At 41.6% G+C, this 6,930-nt stretch overlaps 32 pseudogenes; all 32 read right to left on the bottom strand.

Annotated features, from left to right (window-relative positions):
* Positions 1-85: 85 nt before the first annotated feature.
* Positions 86-204, bottom strand: LOC142704036 (5S ribosomal RNA; annotated as a pseudogene).
* Positions 205-271: 67 nt separating this feature from the next.
* LOC142704000 (5S ribosomal RNA) lies at positions 272-391 on the bottom strand (annotated as a pseudogene).
* A 67-nt stretch (positions 392-458) lies between these two features.
* LOC142703991 (5S ribosomal RNA) lies at positions 459-577 on the bottom strand (annotated as a pseudogene).
* A 67-nt stretch (positions 578-644) lies between these two features.
* LOC142704025 (5S ribosomal RNA) lies at positions 645-763 on the bottom strand (annotated as a pseudogene).
* Positions 764-830: 67 nt separating this feature from the next.
* LOC142703954 (5S ribosomal RNA) lies at positions 831-949 on the bottom strand (annotated as a pseudogene).
* Positions 950-1,016: 67 nt separating this feature from the next.
* On the bottom strand, positions 1,017-1,135 carry LOC142704032 (5S ribosomal RNA; annotated as a pseudogene).
* A 67-nt stretch (positions 1,136-1,202) lies between these two features.
* Positions 1,203-1,321, bottom strand: LOC142703985 (5S ribosomal RNA; annotated as a pseudogene).
* A 67-nt stretch (positions 1,322-1,388) lies between these two features.
* Positions 1,389-1,507, bottom strand: LOC142703990 (5S ribosomal RNA; annotated as a pseudogene).
* Positions 1,508-1,574: 67 nt separating this feature from the next.
* Positions 1,575-1,693, bottom strand: LOC142703941 (5S ribosomal RNA; annotated as a pseudogene).
* A 67-nt stretch (positions 1,694-1,760) lies between these two features.
* On the bottom strand, positions 1,761-1,879 carry LOC142703951 (5S ribosomal RNA; annotated as a pseudogene).
* A 67-nt stretch (positions 1,880-1,946) lies between these two features.
* Positions 1,947-2,065, bottom strand: LOC142703935 (5S ribosomal RNA; annotated as a pseudogene).
* Positions 2,066-2,132: 67 nt separating this feature from the next.
* LOC142703975 (5S ribosomal RNA) lies at positions 2,133-2,251 on the bottom strand (annotated as a pseudogene).
* A 252-nt stretch (positions 2,252-2,503) lies between these two features.
* Positions 2,504-2,622, bottom strand: LOC142703934 (5S ribosomal RNA; annotated as a pseudogene).
* A 253-nt stretch (positions 2,623-2,875) lies between these two features.
* Positions 2,876-2,994, bottom strand: LOC142703931 (5S ribosomal RNA; annotated as a pseudogene).
* Positions 2,995-3,060: 66 nt separating this feature from the next.
* On the bottom strand, positions 3,061-3,179 carry LOC142704046 (5S ribosomal RNA; annotated as a pseudogene).
* A 253-nt stretch (positions 3,180-3,432) lies between these two features.
* Positions 3,433-3,551, bottom strand: LOC142703940 (5S ribosomal RNA; annotated as a pseudogene).
* Positions 3,552-3,618: 67 nt separating this feature from the next.
* Positions 3,619-3,737, bottom strand: LOC142703944 (5S ribosomal RNA; annotated as a pseudogene).
* Positions 3,738-3,990: 253 nt separating this feature from the next.
* LOC142703933 (5S ribosomal RNA) lies at positions 3,991-4,109 on the bottom strand (annotated as a pseudogene).
* Positions 4,110-4,176: 67 nt separating this feature from the next.
* LOC142704024 (5S ribosomal RNA) lies at positions 4,177-4,295 on the bottom strand (annotated as a pseudogene).
* Positions 4,296-4,362: 67 nt separating this feature from the next.
* Positions 4,363-4,481, bottom strand: LOC142703939 (5S ribosomal RNA; annotated as a pseudogene).
* Positions 4,482-4,548: 67 nt separating this feature from the next.
* LOC142703974 (5S ribosomal RNA) lies at positions 4,549-4,667 on the bottom strand (annotated as a pseudogene).
* A 67-nt stretch (positions 4,668-4,734) lies between these two features.
* Positions 4,735-4,853, bottom strand: LOC142703986 (5S ribosomal RNA; annotated as a pseudogene).
* Positions 4,854-4,920: 67 nt separating this feature from the next.
* Positions 4,921-5,039, bottom strand: LOC142703918 (5S ribosomal RNA; annotated as a pseudogene).
* A 67-nt stretch (positions 5,040-5,106) lies between these two features.
* LOC142703914 (5S ribosomal RNA) lies at positions 5,107-5,225 on the bottom strand (annotated as a pseudogene).
* Positions 5,226-5,292: 67 nt separating this feature from the next.
* LOC142704013 (5S ribosomal RNA) lies at positions 5,293-5,411 on the bottom strand (annotated as a pseudogene).
* A 67-nt stretch (positions 5,412-5,478) lies between these two features.
* LOC142703980 (5S ribosomal RNA) lies at positions 5,479-5,597 on the bottom strand (annotated as a pseudogene).
* A 67-nt stretch (positions 5,598-5,664) lies between these two features.
* On the bottom strand, positions 5,665-5,783 carry LOC142703929 (5S ribosomal RNA; annotated as a pseudogene).
* Positions 5,784-6,036: 253 nt separating this feature from the next.
* LOC142703955 (5S ribosomal RNA) lies at positions 6,037-6,155 on the bottom strand (annotated as a pseudogene).
* Positions 6,156-6,222: 67 nt separating this feature from the next.
* Positions 6,223-6,341, bottom strand: LOC142704047 (5S ribosomal RNA; annotated as a pseudogene).
* A 67-nt stretch (positions 6,342-6,408) lies between these two features.
* On the bottom strand, positions 6,409-6,527 carry LOC142703904 (5S ribosomal RNA; annotated as a pseudogene).
* Positions 6,528-6,593: 66 nt separating this feature from the next.
* Positions 6,594-6,712, bottom strand: LOC142704051 (5S ribosomal RNA; annotated as a pseudogene).
* A 67-nt stretch (positions 6,713-6,779) lies between these two features.
* LOC142703956 (5S ribosomal RNA) lies at positions 6,780-6,898 on the bottom strand (annotated as a pseudogene).
* Between the last annotated feature and the right edge of the window lie 32 nt (positions 6,899-6,930).

The following is a 6,930-nucleotide window of genomic DNA, read 5'->3' as shown; positions in this document are numbered from 1 at the left end:
CTTAGAATGGCCATTGACGTTAAATGCTTTAATCCATAGTCCTAATTAATCTATTGTGAAACAAAATCTAAACGACATAATAAAAAGTCAACCGCACCACGGATTCCCAGACAGTCTCCCACACTGGTACTAGCGAGGCCTTAAGCTGTGTAACTTCTGTGATCTGACGAGAGCAGGCACATTCAGCTTAGAATGGCAATTGACATTAAAAGCCTTAATCCATAGTCCTATTTAATCTATTGTGAAACAAAATCTAAACAACATAATAAAAAGCCAACCGCACCACGGATTCCCAGACAGTCTCCCACACTGGTACTAGCGAGGCCTTAAGCTGTGTAACTTCTGTGATTCTGACGAGAGCAGGCACATTCAGCTTAGAATGGCCATTGACGTTAAATGCTTTAATCCATAGTCCTTTTTAATCGATTGTGAAACAAAATCTAAACGACATAATAAAAATTCAACCGCACCACGGATTCCCAGACAGTCTCCCACACTGGTACTAGCGAGACCTTAATCTGTGTAACTTCTGCGTTCTGACGAGAGCAGGCACATTCAGCTTAGAATGGCCATTGACGTTAAATGCTTTAATCCATAGTCCTATTTAATCTATTGTGAAACAAAATCTAAACGACATAATAAAAAGTCAACCGCACCACGGATTCCCAGACAGTCTTCCACACTAGTACTAGCGAGGCCTTAAGCTGTGTAACTTCTGCGATCTGACGAGAGCAGGCACATTCAGCTTAGAATGGCCATTGACATTAAATGCTTTAATCCATAGTCCTTTTTAATCGATTGTGAAACAAAATCTAAACGACATAATAAAAAGTCAACCGCACCACGGATTCCCAGACAGTCTCCCACACTGGTACTAGCAAGGCCTTAAGCTGTGTAACTTCTGCGATCTGCCGAGAGCAGGCACATTCAGCTTAGAATGGCCATTGACATTAAATGCTTTAATCCATAGTCCTTTTTAATCGATAGTGAAACAAAATCTAAACGACATAATAAAAAGTCAACCGCACCACGGATTCCCAGACAGTCTCCCACACTGGTACTAGCGTGGCCTTAAGCTGTGTAACTTCTGCGATCTGACGAGAGCAGGCACATTCAGCTTAGAATGGCCATTGACATTAAATGCTTTAATCCATAGTCCTTTTTAATCGATTGTGAAACAAAATCTAAACGACATAATAAAAAATCAACCGCACCACAGATTCCCAGACAGTCTCCCACACTGGTACTAACGAGGCCTTAAGCTGTGTAACTTCTGCTATCTGACGAGAGCAGGGACATTCAGCTTAGAATGGCCATTGACGTTAAATGCTTTAATCCATAGTCCTTTTTAATCGATTGTGAAACAAAATCTAAACGACATAATAAAAATTCAACCGCACCACGGATTCCCAGACAGTCTCCCACACTGGTACTAGCGAGACCTTAATCTGTGTAACTTCTGCGTTCTGACGAGAGCAGGCACATTCAGCTTAGAATGGCCATTGACGTTAAATGCTTTAATCCATAGTCCTATTTAATCTATTGTGAAACATAATCTAAACGACATAATAAAAAGTCAACCGTACCACGGATTCCCAGACAGTCTTCCACACTGGTACTAGCGAGGCCTTAAGCTGTGTAACTTCTGCGATCTGACGAGAGCAGGCACATTCAGCTTAGAATGGCCATTGACATTAAATGCTTTAATCCATAGTCCTTTTTAATCGATTGTGAAACAAAATCTAAACGACATAATGAAAAGTCAACCGCACCACGGATTCCCAGACAGTCTCCCACACTGGTACTAGCGAGGCCTTAAGCTGTGTAACTTCTGCGCTCTGCCGAGAGCAGGCACATTCAGCTTAGAATGGCCATTGACATTAAGTGCTTTAATCCATAGTCCTTTTTAATCGATTGTGAAACAAAATCTAAACGACATAATAAAAAGTCAACCGCACCACGGATTCCCAGACAGTCTCCCACACTGGTACTAGCGAGGCCTTAAGCTGTGTAACTTCTGCGATCTGACGAGAGCAGGCACATTCAGCTTAGAATGGCCATTGACATTAAATGCTTTAATCCATAGTCCTTTTTAATCGATTGTGAAACAAAATCTAAACGACATAATAAAAAATCAACCGCACCACGGATTCCCAGACAGTCTCCCACACTGGTACTAGCGAGGCCTTAAGCTGTGTAACTTCTGCTATCTGACGAGAGCAGGGACATTCAGCTTAGAATGGCCATTGACATTAAATGCTTTAATCCATAGTCCTTTTTAATCGATTGTGAAACAAAATCTAAACGACATAATAAAAGTCAACCGCACCACGGATTCCCAGACAGTCTCTCACACTGGTACTAGCGAGGCGTTAAGCTGTGTAACTTCTGCGATCTGACGAGAGCAGGCACATTCAGCTTAGAATGTCCATTGACGTTAAATGCTTTAATCCATAGTCCTATTTAATCTATTGTGAAACAAAATCTAAACGACATAATAAAAAGTCAACCGCACCACGGATTCCCAGACAGTCTCCCACACTGGTACTAGCGAGGCCTTAAGCTGTGTAACTTCTGCTATCTGACGAGAGCAGGGACATTCAGCTTAGAATGGCCATTGACATTAAATGCTTTAATCCATAGTCCTTTTTAATCGATTGTGAAACAAAATCTAAACGACATAATAAAAATTCAACCACACCACGGATTCAAAGACAGTCTCCCACACTGGTACTAGCGAGGCCTTAAGCTGTGTAACTTCTGCGATCTGACGAGAGCAGGCACATTTAGCTTAGAATGGCCATTGACGTTAAATGCTTTAATCCATAGTCCTAATTAATCTATTGTGAAACAAAATCTAAACGACATAATAAAAAGTCAACCGCACCACGGATTCACAGACAGTCTCCCACAGTGGTACTAGCGAGGCCTTAAGCTGTGTAACTTCTGCGATCTAACGAGAGCAGGCACATTCAGCTTAGAATGGCCATTGACATTAAACGCCTTAATCCATAGTCCTTTTTAATCGATTGTGAAACAAATCTAAACGACATAATAAAAAGTCAACCGCACCACGGATTCCCAGACAGTCTCCCACACTGGTACTAGCGAGGCCTTAAGCTGTGTAACTTCTGTGATCTGACGAGAGCAGGCACATTCAGCTTAGAATGGCCATTGACATTAAAAGCCTTAATCCATAGTCCTATTTAATCTATTGTGAAACAAAATCTAAACAACATAATAAAAAGCCAACCGCACCACGGATTCCCAGACAGTCTCCCACACTGGTACTAGCGAGGCGTTAAGCTGTGTAACTTCTGCAATCTAACGAGAGCTTGCACATTCAGCTTAGAATGGCCATTGACATTAAATGCTTTAATCCATAGTCCTTTTTAATCGATTGTGAAACAAAATCTAAACGACATAATAAAAATTCAACCGCACCACGGATTCCCAGACAGTTTCCCACACTGGTACTAGCGAGGCCTTAAGCTGTGTAACTTCTGCGTTCTGACGAGAGCAGGCACAATCAGCTTAGAATGGCCATTGACGTTAAATGCTTTAATCCATAGTCCTATTTAATCTATTGTGAAACAAAATCTAAACGACATAATAAAAATTCAACCACACCACGGATTCCCAGACAGTCTCCCACACTGGTACTAGCGAGGCCTTAAGCTGTGTAACTTCTGCGATCTGACGAGAGCAGGCACATTCAGCTTAGAATGGCCATTGACGTTAAATGCTTTACTCCATAGTCCTATTTAATCTATTGTGAAACAAAATGTAAACGACATAATAAAAAGTCAACCACACCACGGATTCCCAGACAGTCTCCCACACTGGTACTAGCGAGGCGTTAAGCTGTGTAACTTCTGCAATCTAACGAGAGCTTGCACATTCAGCTTAGAATGGCCATTGACATTAAATGCTTTAATCCATAGTCCTTTTTAATCGATTGTGAAACAAAATCTAAACGACATAATAAAAATTCAACCGCACCACGGATTCCCAGACAGTTTCCCACACTGGTACTAGCGAGGCCTTAAGCTGTGTAACTTCTGCGATCTGACGAGAGCAGGCACATTCAGCTTAGAATGGCCATTGACATTAAAAGCCTTGATCCATAGTCCTATTTAATTTATTGTGAAACAAAATCTAAACAACATAATAAAAAGTCAACCGCACCACGTATTCCCAGACAGTCTCCCACACTGGTACTAGCGAGGCCTTAAGCTGTGTAACTTCTGCGATCTGACGAGAACAGGGACATTCAGCTTAGAATGGCCATTGACATTAAATGCTTTAATACATAGTCCTTTTTAATCGATTGTGAAACAAAATCTAAACGACATAATAAAAATTCAACCGCACCACGGATTCCCAGACAGTTTCCCACACTGGTACTAGCGAGGCCTTAAGCTGTGTAACTTCTGCGTTCTGACGAGAGCAGGCACAATCAGCTTAGAATGGCCATTGACGTTAAATGCTTTAATCCATAGTCCTATTTAATCTATTGTGAAACAAAATCTAAACGACATAATAAAAAGTCAAATGCACCACGGATTCCCAGACAGTCTCCCACACTGGTACTAGCAAAGCCTTAAGCTGTGTAACTTCTGCGATCTGACGAGAGCAGGCACATTCAGCTTAGAATGGCCATTGACATTAAATGCTTTAATCCATAGTCCTTTTTAATCGATTGTGAAACAAAATCTAAACGACATAATAAAAAGTCAACCGCACCACGGATTCCCAGACAGTCTCCCACACTGGTACTAGCGAGGCCTTAAGCTGTGTAACTTCTGCGGTCTGACGAGAGGAGGCACATTCAGCTTAGAATGGCCATTGACATTAAATGCTTTAATCCATAGTCCTTTTTAATCGATTGTGAAACAAAATCTAAACGACATAATAAAAATTCAACCGCACCACGGATTCCCAGACAGTTTCCCACACTGGTACTAGCGAGGCCTTAAGCTGTGTAACTTCTGCGTTCTGACGAGAGCAGGCACATTCAGCTTAGAATGGCCATTGACGTTAAATGCTTTAATCCATAGTCCTATTTAATCTATTGTGAAACAAAATCTAAACGACATAATAAAAAGTCAACCGCACCACGGATTCCCAGACAGTCTCCCACACTGGTACTAGCAAAGCCTTAAGCTGTGTAACTTCTGCGATCTGACGAGAGCAGGCACATTCAGCTTAGAATGGCCATTGACATTAAATGCATTAATCCATAGTCCTTTTTAATCGATTGTGAAACAAAATCTAAACGACATAATAAAAAGTCAACCGCACCACGGATTCCCAGACAGTCTCCCACACTGGTACTAGCGAGGCCTTAAGCTGTGTAACTTCTGCGGTCTGACGAGAGCAGGCACATTCAGCTTAGAATGGCCATTGACATTAAATGCTTTAATCCATAGTCCTTTTTAATCGAATGTGAAACAAAATCTAAACAACATAATAAAAACACAACCGCACCACGGATTCCCAGACAGTCTCCCACACTGGTACTAGCAAGGCCTTAAGCTGTGTAACTTCTGCGATCTGACGAGAGCAGGGACATTCAGCTTAGAATGGCCATTGCCATTAAATGCTTTAATCCATAGTCCTTTTTAATCGATTGTGAAACAAAATCTAAACGACATAATAAAAATTCAACCGCACCACAGATTCCCAGACAGTCTCCCACACTGGTACTAGCGAGGCCTTAAGCTGTGTAACTTCTGCGATCTGACGAGAGCAGGCACATTCAGCTTAGAATGGCCATTGACGTTAAATGCGTTAATCCATAGTCCTATTTAATCTATTGTGAAACAAAATCTAAACGACATAATAAAAAGTCAACCGCACCACGGATTCCCAGACACTCTCCCACACTGGTACTAGCGAGGGCTTAAGCTGTGTAACTTCTGCGATCTAACGAGAGCAGGCACATTCAGCTTAGAATTGCCATTGACATTAAATGCTTTAATCCATAGTCCTTTTTAATCGATTGTGAAACAAAATCTAAACGACATAATAAAAAGTCTACCGCACCACGGATTCCCAGACAGCCTCCCACACTGGTACTAGCGAGGCCTTAAGCTGTGTAACTTCTGCATTCTGACGAGAGCAGGCACATTCAGCTTAGAATGGCCATTGACGTTAAATGCTTTAATCCATAGTCCTATTTAATCTATTGTGAAACAAAATCTAAACGACATAATAAAAAGTCAACCGCACCATGGATTCCCAGACAGTCTCCCACACTGGTACTAGCGAGGCCTTAAGCTGTGTAATTTCTGCGATCTGACGAGAGCAGGCACATTCAGCTTAGAATGGCCATTGACATTAAATGCTTTAATCCATAGTCCTTTTTAATCGATTGTGAAACAAAATCTAAACGACATAATAAAAAGTCAACCGCACCACGGATTCCCAGACAGTCTCCCACACTGGTACTAGCGAGGCCTTAAGCTGTGTAACTTCTGCGTTCTGACGAGAGCAGGCACATTCAGCTTAGAATGGCCATTGACGTTAAATGCTTTAATCCATAGTCCTATTTAATCTATTGTGAAACAAAATCTAAACGACATAATAAAAGTCAACCGCACCACGGATTCCCAGACAGTCTCCCACACTGGTACTAGCGAGGCCTTAAGCTGTGTAACTTCTGCGATCTGACAAGAGCAGGCACATTCAGCTTAGAATGGCCATTGACATTAAATGCTTTAATCCATAGTCCTTTTTAATCGATTGTGAAACAAAATCTAAACGACATAATAAAAATTCAACCGCTCCACGGATTCCCAGACAGTCTCCCACACTGGTACTAGCGAGGACTTAAGCTGTGTAACTTCTGCGATCTGACGAGAGCAGGCACATTCAGCTTAGAATGGCCATTGACGTTAAATCCTTTAATCCATAGTCCTATTTAAT

The sequence above is a fragment of the Rhinoderma darwinii genome, unplaced genomic scaffold (assembly GCF_050947455.1).
Source record: "Rhinoderma darwinii isolate aRhiDar2 unplaced genomic scaffold, aRhiDar2.hap1 Scaffold_2980, whole genome shotgun sequence".
NCBI classification, from domain to species: domain Eukaryota; kingdom Metazoa; phylum Chordata; class Amphibia; order Anura; family Rhinodermatidae; genus Rhinoderma; species Rhinoderma darwinii.
This window is presented reverse-complemented; position numbering and strand designations above follow the sequence as displayed.